The 19,655-nt window shown below is 45.8% G+C and overlaps 1 long non-coding RNA gene across 2 annotated transcripts in view; it reads right to left on the bottom strand.

Annotated features, from left to right (window-relative positions):
* LOC106990170 (uncharacterized) overlaps nucleotides 1-19,655 on the bottom strand; it is a 269,658-nt gene that overhangs the window by 67,319 nt on the left and 182,684 nt on the right. The window contains exons 1-2 of one of the 2 annotated variants that reach the window (XR_009596749.1): nucleotides 8,636-8,721; nucleotides 8,134-8,220 (exon numbers count right to left, since the gene is read on the bottom strand). This is a non-coding gene — a long non-coding RNA (uncharacterized LOC106990170). Of the gene's footprint in view, nucleotides 1-8,133; nucleotides 8,221-8,635; nucleotides 8,722-19,655 lie in introns of those variants that run through there. The other variant, XR_009596750.1, reaches the window with a different exon arrangement.

The raw sequence follows: 19,655 nt of genomic DNA, 5'->3' as shown, positions 1-19,655 counted from the left end.
GAAAGCCCTGGGCAACTGCACTCTTGTTCCTTTACCAGCCTGGCTGCAAAAATAACCCCCAGCTGCTCCAAGAGTGCCAGAGGGCATGGGGCCGGGCCCGACCCCATACTTGGAGTTTGGAGAGGGAAGGGCAGCCCACTCAGGCAAGCATCAGATGCCTGAAGCTCCCTCTTCCTTGCCCAAGTGTGGCAGCTGCCACAAGAAAGGAAAGGACCCTGAGAATGCTCAGTCACATGTGCTCGGTAAGCACGCAGGAATGGCAGCAGAGGTGGCAGCCATTCCTGAGCGCCCGGACTCCATTCAACAGGCAGTGAAAAGGCCAGGGGCACAGAGTTAAAAAAGCCCATGGAAAGCCCCCACCCCTGGCGAGTCCGGGTGACACTGAACAGCTCTGGTCTCTCCCAGCGTCAACACCAGGAAGGGACAGCTGGTGTGACCTGGGCATGATAACAAGAAATCAGGCTGAAACCAAAGCAGCAGGAAGTGGAGCCCAGCTGTGTCAAGTAGGCGAGGAAGCCACGTGGTCCCTGGGGAGAATAGGGTGGGGCAGGAAGGACTAAGCCGGGGTCCAGATAAACCGGGAAAGACAGAGGTTTTTAAAGCTCTGTGCTATTTCAAGGTAAAGGGAGTTTATTTAGAGTGGTTGAGCCTAGCCTCTGCTTCATCACATTCTTAATGGGACTCAGACATCGTCTCTGAAGGGATGACACACTTGGATGCTCTGGGGCCCCTTGTTAACGTGGCAGACTTCCTCCATTTCATTCCCCTAGATTCTCGTGCTAAGGCAAAGACTTCTAGTGCAGACAACCCTTTTCAGTTAGCCTGACAGTCCTCCACTCGTTCATCTGTACACAGGTTCTATGAAAGCGACCAGAGGGTCTCTGCCCAGTAGGCAGAATAGTATCCTAGAGCACGCAGATGGAAAGGCAAGGCCTCCAGCAAAGGACTGGCAGACTGCCCAACCTGGGTGGCCTGCGTCAGCTTGATAATTCCTCCAAAGCACCACACTATCATGGTAGAGCAAGGACTGGGGTGGTGATGCTGATGATGCAAAATGCTGTTAAGCTTGACTCACCCAGTTTTTTGATGAATTGAGGATCTAGAGACTTCCCTTCTTTCTCTCTCCCCTCTCCATTCCCTTTAGTCAGCTCATAGCTTTCAAGCACCATACCACCTGAAAGCATTCTCTTAGATTCTCTCCAACAAATATATTCAAGGAATCCTTTATTCAACGTTATTGAGTATTAGCTCCTATCCTATCATTGGACTTGTCTCTGCCTACTCCTTACCCCAAACTAACCTCTCAGATTTTCAGAAATTAAATCAGCAAGTATGTGTTGAGTTCATATCAAAAGTATCATGAGTATAATGGGATGAACATACCTAAGGAGCTCAAATTCTATATGGGGAAGGTACATAGACATGGAGGGGCTTCCCAGATGGCTCGTGGTAAAGAATCCTCCTGCCAATGCAGGAGATAGAGGTTTGATCCCAGCGTTGGGAAGATCCCCTGGAGGCAGACATGCAGAAAGAGAAATCGATGTGAAGAGACACAGGGAGAAGATGGCCATCTACCACCCAGGAAGAGCAATCTGGAACAGACCCTTCTCTCTCAGTCATCAGATAGAAACAACCCTCCTGACAACCTTGATTTTAGGCTTTTAGGCTTCAGAACTCAGAGACAAGTCTCTAGGTGGTTTTTTTAAGCCACCTAATCTGAGGTACTTTTCTGAGGGAAAAAATACAGCTTGGCACATGGGTAAGACCTGAGTAAGCACAGGACAATGAGGAAAGCCTTACATGTTGTTGAAACAGCACAAACAAAATAACCAATCGGAATGCCACACGCAGTGTGAGAAAATCACTTTACCTGAAGCAAAACGTTCATGAGGAAAGTGGTAAAACATATCTTGTAAGGGCCTTTGTGTCAGCTCGTAAGAGGCTGTGGTCTCCATTAAGGCATTTGAAATGTGTTCTGCAGGCAGAGGTAAACTTCGACGGCATTTCATCCGGAGCCGTGTGAAACAGAGATGGGGATGTGTTAGGAAGATGGTGAGCAAGATAGACTGGACAAAGGAGCCTGGAAGAAGTTTGCTCAGTTATGAGTGGTTCACAAACTCGGCTGCAAATTAGAATCACCTGGTGTGATGGGCCGACTGATGACTTCCAAGGATCGTCATGGCTTATCTGGAAAATCTGACATAGCCAAAGAGACTTTACCACCGTGCTTTAGGATCTTGAGAAGAGATGACACTGGATTACACAGATGGACCCTAAATGTAATCACCAGTATCTTTGTTGTAGAGGAAGCAGAGGGAAATTTGGCTTACAGCAGAGAAGGTGATGTAACAGAAAGAGGGAGAGACAGGAACAGAGAGAAAGAAGGCCTCGTGATGGGCCAAGGCTCTCAGCAGATTGAATCACGCCCACCTGCATTGGAGGGCCACCTTCTTCATCAGTCTAGGTTAGACTCCAATGCTAATTTCTTCCAGAAACGTCCTCACAGACACCCCTTAGAAATAATGTTTTCCCAGCTCTCTGGGGATCGCTTAGTCAAGGTGACACATGAACTAGCCATTCTGAGGAGAAATCATCAGAGCAGCCGCAGGAGACTCCATATCACAACGGAAAAACCTAGTGTGTTGGGGGTGGGGGAGGCGAGCCCCAAAGGGAGGGGGAGAGCACAGAGTCACATGGCGCACAAAGGGCGGAGAGAAGGGCGCCTAAGAAGCGCTGGCAGATCAGAGGCCAGCCCTGACCTCTGAGAACAGTTTCCAGAGGGGGGGGACGAGGTGGGGAGGTGGGGGTGGGTCATAAATCAGGTTACAGGAGGAAGTGGGTGGAGAGGATGTGGAAGCAGCATAGGGGCTAGCTTTGGGAGCTCCAGCAATGAAGTCAAGTAGAGGAAAGGAGTGCGAGGCTAGCCAACTAGACAGAGCTAACTTAGCAAAATGGACATTGGCTTCAGACTGACCTGACCCACCTCTACCCCCACCACCTCCTAAAGTTTGCATTAAACCAATTGTTTAATTTTGCACAAACTCAGTTGCCTTGTTTGGAAAATAGCTGTAAACAATACCAACAAAATAACAGCAACACCAAAGAATTGTGAGGATCAAATGAAAGAGAAGAGGTAAGTTGCCTATTTTAACCGGCTGGTATATAGTAAGTCAAGGCAGAAACATACAAGAGTTTTGGAATCCCACTTTCCAATCAACAGGGTTGACAGGCAAAATACAGGTTTCACAGTTAAATTTTAACTTCAAAACAGAAATAGTATTAGATATGTGTGTCCTAAATATCGCATGGCCATACTTATACTAAAAAAACTTATATTTTTAAAATGAATTTTCCATTGCTGCTGTTAACAAATTATCACAAACTAAGTGACACCAATTTATTATCTTACTGATATAGCTCTCACTGCGCTAAAATCAAGGTGTCAGGGGGGCTACGTTCCTGCTGAAAGCTCTAGGGGACAACTTATTCTTTTACCTGTTCCAACTCCTGAGGCCACCCGCACACCCAGCCTTCTTCCACCCTCTTGAAAGGCAGAGATGTTGCAGCCTTTGACTCACCTTCCTTAATCACATCTCCCTGATGGCAGCTGGTGAAGGTTCTCCCCTTTGAAGGACACACTTGATTAGATTGAATCCAGCTGCCAAAGCCAGGAGACTCTCCCCATTTCCAGGACCATTAGGTTAATCACATCTGAAAGTGCTTTCGCCATATAAGGTAACACAGTCACAGGTTCCAGGGGCTAGGAGAGGAACATCTTTGGTGGAACATTATTCTGCCTACTCCGCTGTTAATCTGGGGTTTCCCTGGTGGCTCAGCAGTCAAGAACTGCCCACCAGTACAGGAGAAGCAGGTTCGATCCCTGGGTTGGGAAGGTCCCCTAGAGTAGGAAATGGCAACCCACCCCAGTATTCTTGGCTGGAAAATTCCATGGACAGAGGAGCCTGGCGGGCTACAGTCCATGGGGTCTCAAAGAGTCAGACACTACTGAGCATACACACACACCCCCACACACACTCATACACCACTGTTAATCTAAAGTCCTAATTCAACTAGGTGACCTCTCCTAGCTTTCGAAATCTGGTGATTGTGAACCCACCTATAAACATGATTTGATTAACTGGCAGGAAAAATGCTAGTTTCCCCTGCCCTGGAACCCCAGCTACACATTGTGTTACTTCCTCTTTCCATTCTACAATTCCCCCATATGTATCTCCCTCCAGGCTGTATGACGGGAATGTGTTTGCGTTCAAAGTTTTATGAAAAAGATCTGTAGCTGTTTGAAGAGAAGAAAAACTGTGCAGAGAGAAATTTTACTTTCTTGACTTCCATTATAAAATGAAATTTAGGCTTATGTCATAAGAATTAGTAGGAATAACAGAAACAATTTTAGGTATTTTGGGCAATAGAAGGAATTTAACACAAGGAACCCAAGACTGTGGTGCTGGGAGGGGTTGGGGGCAGGAGGAGAAGGGGACGATAGAGGATGAGATGGCTGGATGGAATCATGGCCTCGATGGACGTGAGTTTGAGTGAACTCCGGGAGTTAGTGATGGACAGGGAGGCCGGCATGCGTGGGGTCGCAATGAGTCGGACACCACTGAGCAACTGGACTGAACTGAACACAAGGAACTGGATGCACACAAAGCTCCTGGACGGTCTGGAGGAGGGCAGGTCAGGGAAAGCAACAGCTTTTAAGTTTGCTGCTAGCTTTAGAGACAGGAAGCTTCAGGGACTTCAGGAAACGGCTGGCGATGATTTCCTCTGCTTCCAGCACTCACTGAGGTGGATGATTCAAAGGGAAAAGTCTGGGATCTAATACAAACTCTGATATCTGTTGAACCCCTCACGTCTGCTCACTTATGACAGAGGAGCAATAGCATAACTTCAACCTCTCCTCCCCCTTCCAAGTCCCGTGCAGTTACCTCTGGTTGTCAGCATCAGACTAAAATCTCTTTTGGCAAGGGATGCTGGGAAATGTAGTTCCCAGACTTCCAACCTTAACACTTGGAAGGAATTGCATAACAGACAAGCTGGTCTATACAGCTAAAGAAACGCTCCCAAAGAATCGAAGAGGGAAAACTTTTGCCAAAGGAAAAGGGAAAATAATCACCGGTGCTCAGGTTCTTGGTTATTGCAAAATACCAAAATCCCTGTGTTTTGTATCTATCTGTTAACTTTTATTTTAAAACGATACTTTGGAAATTTGCTGTGGGCTTACCCTGGCCCTAGACTTTGGTCTTAGGATTTGGCCCTAGGATTTCACTGTCTACAAACTCTTGGCCACAAGAATTTTGCTTTCTGGTCTAAGATGGCAATATGTGAAAAGAAGAGTCTTAGTAAATACGTTTGTTTCCAGGGCTAATTAGTGAACCATAAGATATGACAATTTTATTATCTATTGCTGTGGCACAAAGTACCCTCTAAAACTTAGTGCTTTAGAACAAAAGTTCTCCTTTTTTCAGAATTATCTGCTGGGCTCTTCCGCCCCTGTGGTGTCAGTTGGGCCACTCATTCAGCTACGTTCAGTTGGCTGGGCTGGAAGATCTAAGCGAGCTTCTTGGTGCCCCTCAGGGGGCCTAACTCAGGCTTCCCCATAACTCAGTCGCATATGGTCAGACTCTGACTGCCCAGAAGGAGGAAGTGGAAGCTTTCAGACTTCTAACAGCCTGGGCATGAAAGACCTAGAATGTTGCCTCCATTATATCCTATGGCTCAAGGAAAGGTACAGTGTTCTGATTCAAGTAGAGGAGAAATGGGCTCTACCTCTCAAAGGATAGAAACTTGTGCATACAGAGAGGGAAGGAATTAATCAGAGCCAATCCCCCATGGATACCTAGGGAAGACTGAATGTGTATAAGTAACTGCCTTTGAACAATACACAGGTTAGGGACAGTGACCTCTAACTGGGTTGCTGCTGCTAAGTCACTTCTGTTGTGTCCAACTCTGTGCGATCCCACAGAGGGCAGCCCACCAGGCTCCACCATCCCTGGGATTCTCCAGGCAAGAACACTGGAGTGGGTTGCCGTTTCCTAGTACAAGATATATGCATAACTTTATCCTGACCCAGATCATGTAGTACTGCAGTATTTAGTGAAGAAAATCCTTGTAGAAGTGCACCCACACGGTTTAAACCCATGTTGTTCAAGGGTCAACTGTAAGTACACATTTTGTGTATATTATACATTATATAGTATTGTGTATATATATATATATATATATATAGTATACAGGCTTCCCAGGTGGCTCAGTGGTAAAGAATCCACCTGCCGATGCAGGAGACTCGAGTTTGATCCCTGGGTCAGGAAGATCCCCTGGAGATGGCAACCCACTTCAGTACTTTTGCCTGGGAAATACCATGGACAGAGGACCTAGGTGGGCTACAGTCCATGGGGTCAAACAGTCTCACATGACTTAGCAACTAAACAACAAAAACATATAGTATACACATATACTACTGCCAATCTATTTGTTAAATATTAACAAAGTTTAATGTATTTTTAAAGCTTTAGTAAGTGTAGCTTATGAACAGAAGATCGTGTATTATTTTTTTACACTCCGCTGTGAAGATCACAGATCTTCCTTCTGTCTTGGGTTTTCTCATTAAGTCCCTACCCTTGCAAAGCCCCTTCTACTACCCTTGAGGTGACACTGAGAATTTGCTCCTTCTTTTTATCCTCTTCTTCTTACCTAGATATATCAAATATCAGACAGAACTCAGCGTTGTTCCACACTTCACAGCAGAGAGCTAAGAATTTATGAACTCAAGCATTGTGGAATATTAAGGCTTATAGTTGGGTAAAGCAGATTCGCTCTTCTTTTATAAATGTTATTACATTTTTAGGCCCCCAATGTTTGTATAAATATATATGGGTACTTGGGCACCCTCATCCCTCTGAAAAAAAAAAAAAATTGGGGGATTAAGCATTGATTAGAATTATGTTCTCTCAATAGAGTAGAAGCCTGAGAATACCCTCAGCTTATAGGAGGCAGGTGGGTGCCTTATCATCTCTGTCTCCAGAGTTCTAGCACAGGGGCTAGCAAACAGTAGGTGCTTAATAGATGTTTGTTACACTAATGACTGACCCCTTACCTCTAGCCATCTTGTACCTACTGCCTTTTTTCATGTATGAATGAAAATATACACTTTGGTTTGTAAGTAGTTACCAAGAAACTCTGAAACACACAAACAGATGCATTTCATAATACAAAAACCAAACTCTAATCATCACAGAAAATGTCAGATAGAAGGAAAAATAAATTGGATATTGTAGTTGTGAGTGCTCTATCCTTTTAGTTTTGAGTACAAATTAATTTCCTTCTAATCTTTAGGGGAAAACAATGTGTGGAATCAGAAGTGGAGACTCGAGGCAGAAGCAAGGGCGGAGGATCGAAAACGGCCCCTTGTGATCTGCAGCTCCTATCTCAGCCAGGATCGGCTCCAAACAGGCCTCGGTTGCAGAGAAGACGCAGTCGGAGGCCAGCTTCCTTGTTAATCAGACACGAAGCTGCTGTGTGCGCAGCCCTGAGGTCCAGGCTGCTGAAGGCGCTGATAGCTGAGGCAGAAGCACGGGAGAGCCTGATAACGGGGCCTCTGGCGGGCCGTTCTCGTGCTTCTGGCTGCCAGAGGTCAAGCCTGGCTCGGGGACCTGATTCATGGCCTGGAGGTGGAGGGAGCGGGGTGGGGCTTTCCCTTTCTCAGCCTGTCTATAATTTACCCTGGTTTTCTGTCTGGCTCCCCTCCGCTTCAGAAGGGAGACTGGAGGGCTTGCCTACACTACACGACAACAGAGTCCTAGGGAACTTTCTCAGTCGGTATTTCGAAATAAGCACTGGAGGCAGCCTGTCAGGCAAGTGCTGAGAAGCGAGAAATATGTGCAGGGGTGTGTGTGGGCGGGGGGTTGGAAGGGAACCTGGGCTCTGACTAGATGCCTCTTGTTCCTTTCATTCCAGGCTGCCGTTCCCATTGTTTTGACCAAGACGTTTTTTCTCCCCCAAATGCGAAAGCTGGCGCTGTAGGAACCCACCCCTGGCCCTTTATACAAACAAACCCTGGGCTGCGAGCTACAGCCGGAAGCAAGAGACCTGCTCCCGCTGAAGGTGCTGACAGCTCACCTCAAGGCTCCCTTCCAGCAGGCAGACGGGGAGCGAGGCTGCTGGGACTCCCGCCACTGGATACAGGGTAGTTACCCTTAGTGAGACCTGAAAATAAAATCGGGATACTCAGTCAGTTACAGAGAAGACCTTTCTTTTAGGTTTTTCAACGCCTGTGCTCCTTAAGCTGGGTCCTGCTCCCCAGTCTCCGGGCCATCCCCCTGAGATGAAAAGGTTGGGCCAGAGGGTGTTCAAACCCTCCTGCTGCTACCACTGCCTCTGATCCCATGACCTTTAGCTGTCAGGACTATGAAGACCAGCAAAGGACTGGAAAAGCCAAAAGACTGGAAAATCCCCAGATAGTTCTTCACCTTGGAATATCAGTACTTGATTTGGAACTCGCATATGCAATTTCATGAAATCACACAATAAAGATCTGACATAGAAGGTTTCCCTGGTTCCTCCACTCTGCCCCTTTAAATCCTGAAGAAGTCTGTTCACCTTTCCAAAGAGATTTAAATACCTGCTTAAGCCTTCCTTAGCTGCTTCCCTGCCCCCATCCAGACTAGTCTTTCCAGTTTCTCTATCTAGTTAGCACTTCCTCAGACTGGGAGAGGGGGTGATGTTTGGTTTAAAAGCCCTCACTACAGGAAAGGGCTGCAGTTCCTCTTTGAACCCCTCTTTAAAAAAAAAAAAAAAAGATTGCACACATACATTTAACAGTACAGTTTTACACAGAATGCTAAAAGCACTTTCTTCATATTTTGCAGAAGGCCTTGAAACATATGGACTTTCTATTAATATTCATACCATAGCACAGATAAATCTAACTCCTAAATAGATGCATTACAAGTCATTTAGAGTTTGAAGGCTTAATGGCAAAAATGAAGGGAGAGAAAAGAGTAAGAGTATTTTTATAAAACTGAAGGAAAAATATATTTATGAAATAGTAAATAAAATTAAACATGGTCTTATGCTCCCCGAAGGAGATGACGCCCAATTTGGAGCGGTGACTGCTATGTCCAAATAATCTCCATTTGGAATCTCTGTGATTGCAGAGATGAGCTGCAGTTTAAGTTGCATCTTAAGCAGTTCACAGAGAGAGAAAGAGTTATTAACCAGGTTTTGAAACAACCAACATGATACATAAGAGATCACGCCATCTCTTTGTTCCTTTTACAGTGCTATAGGTATAGCCCCATTTTACAGATGGGAATACTGACTCTGAGATAACTAAGTTATTCAAAACTATCAAGGCTCTTTAAAAGGTCAAATGAAGAGTAGAAACCAAGCCTGATTCATAACAATCCCCCGACTCCACAGCACTGTTTAAAATATTGATCATCTTTCTGGAGGAAATGACTTGGCCTTCCATGTTCACCTATCCTTGGATTGAAAGAGTGGAAAAATGGAATAAGTGGGGAGAGGTCAGTTCAGAGTTAAAACTCTTCTTAAAGGGATTTGACTCCTCTTTGCTATGCTCAAAAAGCTGTTTCTGCTTCCAGGATTTTACAGAAACCCATAATCACAAAACCTGTAGCTCTTTTTGTCATGTGTAACTACTTAAAACTGTGCGGGCAGAGTCCAACCCAAGGGTCACCTTTCTGTTATATGAGATGATGAAGCTGCAGCATTCACCGGGTGTTACAGAGGGCAGGACACCCCAATAGTATCACTTTGGTGGTCGTGTTCCTTGCTTTGACAGTGTCCTTTAGTAGACAGAGAAGTGTGCTACTGAAGCGGGACTTTTTCCTATTTAATGTGAAAGGGCAAGAAACTTAAACTAATTGGAATATGAATTTGGAAAAGATATTGATATGTTCATTTTTTCCTAATGCAATACTTATGAAAAGATATAATTTCAGTTCTGACTCTGCACAATTCACTGGTGGTTTTATAAGGCAAAGCTCATTTTGATTTGTTTTAAAATTCAGTTAAAAACATTGCTGATGAGTGTTACTGAGGGTTCATGTCAAGGATTTTATATTTTCACGGTTCTGTTTTGTTGAGGTACTGAAAAGGTCTATGAATATTCAGAGTATGAATTTGATCCAAGAAAAAAAGAAAGAAAAAAGAAAAAGATAAAATAACAAAACACACACAAAAACAAAAAGCCTCAAGAATGCAAAAATTTTTTGAAAATCACTAAACAATAGGCTTCTGATGGCCATTATTTAAACAAGATGAACTGCAAAGTTTGTCAGTCCATTTTGGATTGAAAAATAGCAGATCCTTCTTTTTCTGAATTTCCTTAATCATCTCCTTTACAATGGTTTTCTATGCCCAAAGCATACCATTTCATTCTCTAAAAGACCTCTGTCCTGACTTGAACTTTGAACTGACTTGACAGAAGCAGTTTCTGGTTCTGTATTTTAGAGGGTTTGTTGGAAGAGGTTTTCAGGGAGGTCACATTGAAAAGCCTGAAATGCCCAAGGATATGTGAGGAACTTTTTTCTGCAACACAGATGCACAGAACCCAAACAGCAGAACCAAGAGGGGGATGTGCAAACAGGAGGCTGTGTTCCAGGGACGTCCCTACCTTTGGCTAACTTGCTCATTTTGCTAACACGTTTATCTGGTGATGTTGCTTTGGCAAAAACAGTATGGTGGTTTGAGTTCTTTTAGTGTCACTGGTGGTTTTAAATGCCTTTTCCCCCAGTGAAGTAGTTCACACACATTTCTTAGCCACAAAAGAGTTCAACGAAATGCCTTAGAAAATGAACACTTCCTCTAGACTCTTGCCTTTCTTCATCACCACACACATACAAGTTTCCCTTGTGGGAAACTTCCCATTTCTTCTATTCTTCACCCCAATGGAGCCTGGTTGTTTGGATTTTTATCATCAACTTAATTGCTTCATTTTGGTTAAAGGTCATTTAATCACTGAAGATGTCCACTCATCAGAGACCTATTAAACTTGCAGCTTTTGTTTAACTTTCGCATTTATTTTTAAATTGAAATATTTATGGTACAATATTATGTTAGTTTCAAGTCTACTAAAAGTAACAACTTTTTAATCAGATTTCAAAGGCCTCAGTTTTCTCATCTAAAAAAATGAAGATGGCAACAGGACCTCACTCAAGGGGACTGAGAAATTATACTCAGAAGATTCCAGTAGACCACTTGCTAGGTGTTCTGTAAGTGTCTGATGCAATTATCCTAACTTCTGACAGGCCTCTTTCTCTCTCTGGACTCGAGTCAGGCTGAGATGGGCATCTGCAGACATCCCTGAGAGGACGTGGGGGGAGATCTCGGTGACACGGTTTATGGTTAGCCATCCTTAGGGGGAAGCTTCCAGTCTCCCTCAACTTGTCTTAACTGCAGAAGTGTAAGTTTTCCCTTTCAGATCAAGGGATAAAAAGGCATCCCAAATCTCTACTTCTTCTCTGCCAATCCCAAGCCTCACACTGAACTGATCTGTGAGGGGAAAACATAAGCTTCCTCCTCCACATTAATTTCAATAGTTGCATTTCAAGTAGCAGACAATAAGCAGGCTTTCTCTTTCCTTTATAAGGTGGCCAATCTGGGGGAAGGAGAAAGACTCAGGATAAGACTGGCACCAAGGAACAGGGTAAGACCAACTGGTCTCTATCCATGGAAGTACCTGTGCCACCACTATCTCACCAGGGGCAGTGAGTCATAGGCTCCCTCCCTGCCCCTTGTCACTGCGGGAAGGAAGGAAGTAACAGTGGCAGCTCCTGGGATGCTGCACGTGTTTGCAACTTGGAGAGGGATTTCTCATCCCTCCCTTGTTCTTGTCTGCATGCCTCCTACTGCTAGGGCACCTCTGACACAGTCCACCTGCAACCTCTTCCAAGATCCTCTTCCATGTTGTCCCAGGAGCTGCTTGGTTTTATCTCTTAGGATCTGAAAATATTCTAGCCAAAGGTGTTTTTGGGGGGTCATATTCATGTTCTCACATTTTTGCCAAGTAGGGGACATAAGGAGGTTATCTGTTCTCGCTCTTTCTCTCTGTCTCAGAAACTCAGCCAGTGCCACATCAACATAGAATTAGGAGTCCTGAGCTCAGAACTCATGCTTTGTCTCCAAGATTATCCAACCTGTAAGAAATACCAGAACTTTCCTGAGATCCCTATCAGCTGGACATTAATCAGTATCTCACCTGAAAGAGGTGGTTTCTACATTAGATTTCACAGAGTAATAGGTGAACTAAACATATCTCCCCTGCCTTGGACAAAATATTTAATTCATACCCCGAGTCACAAAGGTTAATGCTTAAGAGGCAGCTGGCTTGCGTGTGTACTTCACCACCTGTTGGCTACGTGACCTGGAGCTCAGGTCTTTACTTTCCAGCACCTCAGTTTTCTCATCTGTAAAACGGAGACAAGAATCATTTAACTGGCAGGGTTCATGGCAGGCAGACTGCCCAGCAATAGTAAAGACTCTGATGATACAGGCTATCAGTGACCCTGGCATGGAGAAGAAGGAGCTTCCAAATTCCAATTCAGCTCAATATTTAGGTTGGTATAAATAAGCCCAGCTTCCCGGGTGGCTCAGTGGTAAAGAAGCCACCTGCTAATGCAGGAGACACAAGAGACACTTTGATCCCTGGGTCAGGAATATCCCCTGGAGTAGGAAATGACAACCCACTTCAATATCCTTGCCTGGGAAATCCCATAGAGAGGGGAGCCAGATGGGCCACAGTCCTTGGAGTTTCAAAGAGTCAGACACGGATGAGTGAGCATGCACGCACAAATAGGCACAACACATTCTTCACTGCACATCGTCGCCCAAGTTTCTGACACCCCTGGTTCTTTTCCCACTGACTTGATACTGGTTTTCTGCCTCTTTCCCTGTCCCCTCCCAGCTCCAACTCCCCAGGTACTTCTGCCCAAGGAGATATCTCCTGCTTCCTTGCTTGTGGGCTTCCCTTGTGGCTCAGCTGGTAAACAATCTGCCTGCAATGCAGGAGACCTGGGTTCCATCCCTGGGTTGGGAAGATCCCTTGGAGAAGGGAAAGGCTACCCATTCCAGTATTCTGGCCTAGAGTTGGTCAGGACTGAGTGACTTTCACTTCACTTTCACTTGCAACCCTCCTTCTTACTTTTCATTTTCTAGGGAGTCACTGGACATGAATTTGAGCAGACTCCAGGAGATAATGGAGGACAGAGGAGCCTCCTGCAGTCCTTGGAGTAACAAAGAGTCAGACAGGATTTACGGGCTGAACAACAACAACCTTTACATTCAAAGCAGAACTGTAAATGGATTCCTTTTAAGCCACCCATAAAGGCAGGCCCACTGCTGGGCGCATGCTGGAGACGTGCAGTTGGGAAAAGCGGAATGCCTGGGCTATGGAGACCTTTCTCAGAAACTTGCGACTTAAGTGCAAACCATGTGATCTCCCAGGTGGAACCTTGCGGTGCTGCCGGGCTGTGCAGAGATTTGCAAATCCTGAGCACAAGACTGTGAGGTCCGGGAAGGGAGCGTGTGCTGCGTGCCGAGGCGACTGTTCCAATAATAGCTGCAGCCCGGGAGGATGGTGCGGTGACTCACGCCCTTGGCGCAAGTCCCCAGGCAGCGGTGTGGGCGGGGAAGCGCACCAGGACGAGGGGGATTTACCTGGGGAGGCCGCCTGCAGACACTGACTCGGGAGGGAGCCGAGGGCACTAGGGCAGCGAGGCTGACTCACACGGGAAAGCCAGAGGGCAATGACCAAATTTGAAAGAGCAAATCGCCTCTGTCTGGGAAGCTCTTAGAAAAACAGGAAGTGATCAGCTGGTACCAAGCTCAGGAAGGGAAAATCACCTGTCGCCGTGCCTTTGCGCTTGCTGAAATTTATCAAGATGAGCGTCTGCTGAGCGCAGCACTGTGCTTCTGAGAAGTGAGACGCATCATTCCCACTCCTTACGCTCCCCCTCCTCCCCCCTCCCTCCCACCCCCACCTTGTCATTTTCAAAGTCTGCTGAGGGAGAATCCTGGTTCAAGCTCATTCCCACCCTTACGTGGAATTATTACTAATATAGCTAACATCTAGTCACAGATACCTGTTATCACAGATGACTAGATAACATCCAGTCATCTAGCAAACTCTGGGAGTTGGCGATGGACAGGGAAGCCTGGTACGCTGCAGTGCATGGGGTCGCGAAGAGTTGGACACGACTGAGTGACTGAACTGAACTGAACATCTATCTAGTCACAGCCTTCGCGTTCAGCTTTACAGGCTGTGATTAACTGAAGCGGTGGCCAGCTGAGAGGGTACTCTGCCCACCAAGATAAGAGCCGGGACACCAGCCTAAGCCAGTCCAGAGGAAAGGAAATCTTTTCTGATATGTCTACCCAAAGGAGAACAGCATTTTTTTTTTCTAAATAGCACACCATTCTGCATGCTAGCAGTGGTCCTGTTTACTGAGAACTTACTCTGTGCCTAAATCTGTGTGAAGAATTTCATACGCATTGGCACAGTTAATTCTTATAGCAATCCTAAGAAGCTAATTCTTGAAAGTGAAGTCGCTCAGTCGTGTCCGACTCTTTGTGACCCCATGGGCTGTAGCCTGCCAGGCTCCTCCGTCCTTGGGATTTTCCAGGCAAGGATGCTGGAGTGGGTTGCCATTTCCTTCTCCAGGGGATCTTCCCGACCCAGGGTTTGAACCTGGGTCTCCCACACTGCAGGCAGACGCTTTACCGTCTGAGCCGCTTTCAGTACCTTTTTTGAAGGGTGACGGAATGGAAGCGCAGAGACGTAGAGCGACCTGCCTCACACCACACAGCTGTTTCTGTCAGATTTGGACTTTGACACAGGCCATGCCCCCTCCCAATATGATTTAGTCCTAGTTGATGAGGAGGAGGAGGGCGGTGATTTAAGTCTTTGGATGCCTTTTTTGTAGCCTGTGTTCTCAGGGGTGTTTCATTCAGCCTACTGGACCTCTAGGGAGAACTGGGAAGGTGGAGGATTGGGGAATTCTAAGAGAGATGGGCTCCATCCTTCCAGGGCCAGGCTGCCCCAGGGCCTACCTATGGGCAGGATGGGGCTGAAGTGCCCCTGGCTGAGTAGCAGGTCTGGGAGGGAGGTGCCAGGCAGCACAGGGCAGTGGGCCCTGTTGAAGAGCATAGACTTGCCACTGCCCTGTTCCCTTGATGCCCTGGACGAGGTGGACCTTCCTGTTATGTAGGGGATTTACATGGCACTCTCCAGAGATGACAGGACAACGTGCCGCTTAAACGGAGCTAAACAACCTTCAGTTCAGAAGCTCTCAAGCATCTTTACAACTACACTCCCAGCCTAAGAACTGGCATGTTAACAAGCTTCCCAGGCGATTCTGATATACGTAGTTGTTAAGACTATTCCTCATGAAACATGGCTTTGGGCCTTTTATATTATGGCCTACATTCCATGGAATGTAGGCCATCTTCCCAGTTAAATGAAAAGAGGAAAACTAACATTGAAAGTTCCCTTGTCAAACAAAAGCCAACAACCCTGGGTGTCTCGGCTGGCCACCATACCTGTTCAGGATACTTTTATTTTTGAAAAGGACCTGGAAACAGTTTGCTCACAACCACAGGTAAAGGATCTTGGTGGGGGAGGGGGCGCTGGTGGAGAGCAACCTGTAGCACCATGAATTGTCCTGCAGAAAATCTTAGGAAAAGAATATATAAATAGGAGTTGCCTGGGGCCATATTTTTTGAGTGTGTTTTCCAATGGCTCTGCAAAACTAAAGATGTTTAGGTGTAAAAAACCAAAAGATTTAGAAAATGAGGGCAGATAAGGATCTGTGTTTCAGAGGGTGGCTTACACCTCCAAACTCAGGTGTAGATGGTTCCTGAGACAAGAGGGTGAGGGGCCTCTTCTAATTTCCCATCGGGCCTCCCTTCTGCTTACAGGAGTAGCAGGCTTGACCTGGGTTGTGATAGGAAAAGCAACACGAAGGCATGGGGCCCAGAAATTTCTCTCCAGGCTCTGTGACACTTTTCCTTACGTGGTTTCCCTGGGTCTCCAGAAGCAGTGGGATCTATAAGACCACCCGCATGAAAGTGCCTGAGAGGGAACATCTTTCTCTCTTTGATATCTGCCATCTGGGTAGGGATTTAGACATCTTGATAGCTGGCTGAGAGGATTAAGGCAGGTAAGGAGGCATGGAAGAAAAGCTATGACCAACCTAGACAGCATATTTAAAAAGAGAGACATTACTTTGCCAACAAAGGTCCATCTAGTCAAAGCTATGGTTTTTCCAGCAGTCATGAATGGATGTGAGAGTTGGACTATAAAGAAAGCTGAATGCCAAAGAACTGACGCTTTTGAAATGTGATGCAGGAGAAGACTCTATAGAGTCCCTTGGACTGCAAGGAGATTCAACCAGTCCATCCTAAAGGAAACCAGTCCTGAATATTCATTGAAAGGACTGATGCTAAAGCTGAAACTCCAATATTCTGGCCACCTGATGCAAAGAACTGACTTGTTGGAAAAGACCCTGTTGCTGGGAAAGATTGAAGGCAGGAGGAGAAGGGGACAACAGAGGATGAAATGGTTGGATGGCATCACTGACTCGATGCACATGAGTTTCAGCAAGCTCCGGGAGTTGATGATGGACAGGAAAGCCTGGCGTACTGCAGTCCATGGGGTCGCAAAGAGGCAGATGTGACTGACCTACTGAACTGAACTGAAAGGAGGTATCGGATGGTTAGTGGGATGGGAGACAACTAATGAGATCAGTCAAGGCACCTAATAAGGGGAGTGGAGTCTCCCATGTCAAAGACCAATTCTGCTAACTCCCTTCTTCCTTATGATTAGAGACGGAATTGTCCCTTATTCCCTCCCTGGCTTGCCCCACCCCTAAGAGTCAATACCCTAGAAGTCTAAACAACTGACCACATCATATATTTTGCCTTCTTCCTTTCACAAAGGAATAAGGCAGGTGGGTGGGTGTGTGTGTGGGTGTGTGCGTGTGTGTGCGTGTGTGTGCGTGTGTGTAGGTATGTCAGGCTCTAGAGCTACAAATTTTATCCCCTTTATGTGCCCCTCAGGCCTTTTCATGATGTCAGTTCGGACAATCCCAGGGACTGCACAGACAGGCAGCTGGGAACCTGTCTCCTGGGGGCAGACCACCCTTTGATGGAGCCAAAGCTGCAGTCAATCCCTCTCGAAAGGAGCAGACTCCCTGTAAGGTGCAAAAGCCAGACCTTGGCTACCACACTTCCCTGTGTTTGGTTCATGAGGTTTGAAGGCCCTCAATGGGCAGAAATAAGGAGACGCAGGTTCTGAGTACTTTCCTTAGAAGCAAACCTTTGGGATCACAAAGCATCAGTGAAGTTGGGCAAAGAACAGCTTCTTGGGGCTCAACTCTGTTTCCACAAATGTAAAACAAATCAGTTGATCACAGAAGGTCCTTTCGGCTTTAAAGGTGTATCATTGCTTAACACGTAACACCGTTTATGTGGCACACATTTAGATGTGTGCCTATCTAGAGAGACACCAATAGGTGTTTACCTTATGTGAATTCAATTGTATCAGTTCTGTCTTTTTACATACTTAACAGCAAAAGTGCTGTAGGATTATGTTTTGCACACTTATGTGTAGGGGAGGGGTATCTCGCTCCTATGACTGTGCACCCGCCCTCACGGGCCCCTGCTTCCCCTCACTGCCTACACTGCCTGCTGTGGCCCGGTACTAGGAAAAAATGTAGCACGTGTTAACACATTCAGAAAAGCTGTTGGTGATTTCCAGGAGTCTGATTCCCCTCCAGGGAATATCCACTTTGTCAAATGCAGGAGGAAAGGGACGGTGGTGGAAGCTGGGCCCTCAGATCATTCCCCTGTCATTTACCTCTGGCCTCCTCCAAGGCGTGTTGAGCAAAATTTCTGGTCAAATCAGATTGTGTGGGTTGAGAAAAAGGAGGTTGATAAGTGAGGGAAAGAGCTCAATGATTTTTAAATGGCATCATTCCAATCTGACCAAATACACCAAGGCACCTTCCCTTCCAAGAGCAGCAACTGATGAAAATTCCCAGTTCTTCCTCTGCTTCCCCCTGCACCACATATAGGAGCTATTGCTCTTCTCCATTTGTCAAGACATAGGTGGATGGCCGACTTCCCGTATAAATGACATTTTCCTCTTTCAGCTAGCGTTTCCCTTGAGGGAGCAGAAAGATACAGGCATCAGTGTTGCTTGTCTCCATGACTCCTCCGAGTTCCCATAATTGGTATGTTTCCTGTCTAGCAGAAAACACATGCACCTACCCAGGAGAACCCAAATGACGTTGTGACTCCCACTGTGTGCCAGCTGCCCCCATCTGGAGAGTTCTGGCCTGAGTTTCTCTCTGTTCCTAGACTATCTTTGATATGGTGACCCATTTTACCTCTTTTTGTCCATAAGTAAGTGGCTGTTCCTCAGAGAAGGCGGAATCACTTTGTATCCATAACAATGCAAGCAATTCCCAAACAGCAGACGCCTTTCTATGTTTCAGAGTTTTGAACAGGCTTTGAAGGGAACTTCGCAAAGCAGTTACCTGTGGGTTAACACCTGGTAGGAGGTGGTACAATTTGAAATATAACGTCACAACCCGCCTCAAATTCAGTAGAGATAAAGATCTGAAGCAGAAAGGCCATGCTCCTCTAAGCAGTCCAGCATATTTCCTTCCAACCAAGCAGTAAACCCAGCGTAACAGCAGAATTCCAGCATCGTCCTGAGTTAGCACAAAGCTGCCATGTTGTCATGGCTCCATTTGAGCCCTGCCACTAGTCAGCCTCATGTTACCATATCTAAGAAATCAGATAGACGCTGGTTGCCTCCTAAAAGATGGAATTTGCCTTGATTCTCTGTACCACACTCAAGCAAGCAGTCATTTATAATTGCCTGGAAACCAGCAGCACAAACAGTGATAAGTAAATGTTCAATTGAAGCCAAATTCCTCTTTCTATTCATGAAAGGAACTTGGATGCCCACCCTCAAGTGTCAATCATCTTGAATCACACTGGTGCTGATCTGAGCTAATGTTTTTTTCCAAAGTAGCATCTCCCATTAAGCCAAACGATTCCTTCAGGCATATTATTCCTTTAAAATGTTATACTGTATGTGAATAGAAAAGAACTTTAAATGTGGGGAAAAAAAGTAAGTCTGTTTGGGTGGTTGGTTATATCACCAGGGTTAAGTGTCTGCACTGCAAGTTACTATTTTGAATCAAGAGTTTTCATATAATTGGACCCTACAGGAAAGCGCAGAAAATTTTGAACCGGAAATTTACTTACTGTAATGGATTATAACCAAAGAATAAATCACATTCAGGAATAGGAAAGAAAGAAAAGTGACATTTTTAAAAAGCTGTCAACTTTCAGAGCAAAATCCCTTCCCCACAGTCTGCTCCCCCACCCCCTCAACTCCCCTTCCCACCTCAACCAGGAGCTCAATGACCTTATGCACTTCACATCATTTCTCGTTTTTCAAACTTGCCTAATGGAAAAGATCTGAAACTCATTTTTATTGTGGTACAAATGACTGATAACTTAAGTGTTACATGTTTTCAGATTATTCATTTCTTTTAACATACTTGCTAGTGCTTTAGGCTAAAGGCAGGAACTCTGATAGGAATTTG

The sequence above is a fragment of the Ovis aries genome, chromosome 16 (assembly GCF_016772045.2).
Source record: "Ovis aries strain OAR_USU_Benz2616 breed Rambouillet chromosome 16, ARS-UI_Ramb_v3.0, whole genome shotgun sequence".
NCBI classification, from domain to species: Eukaryota; Metazoa; Chordata; class Mammalia; order Artiodactyla; family Bovidae; genus Ovis; species Ovis aries.
The sequence above is the reverse complement of the archived record's forward strand: the minus strand, read 5'-3'. Positions and strand labels throughout refer to the sequence as shown.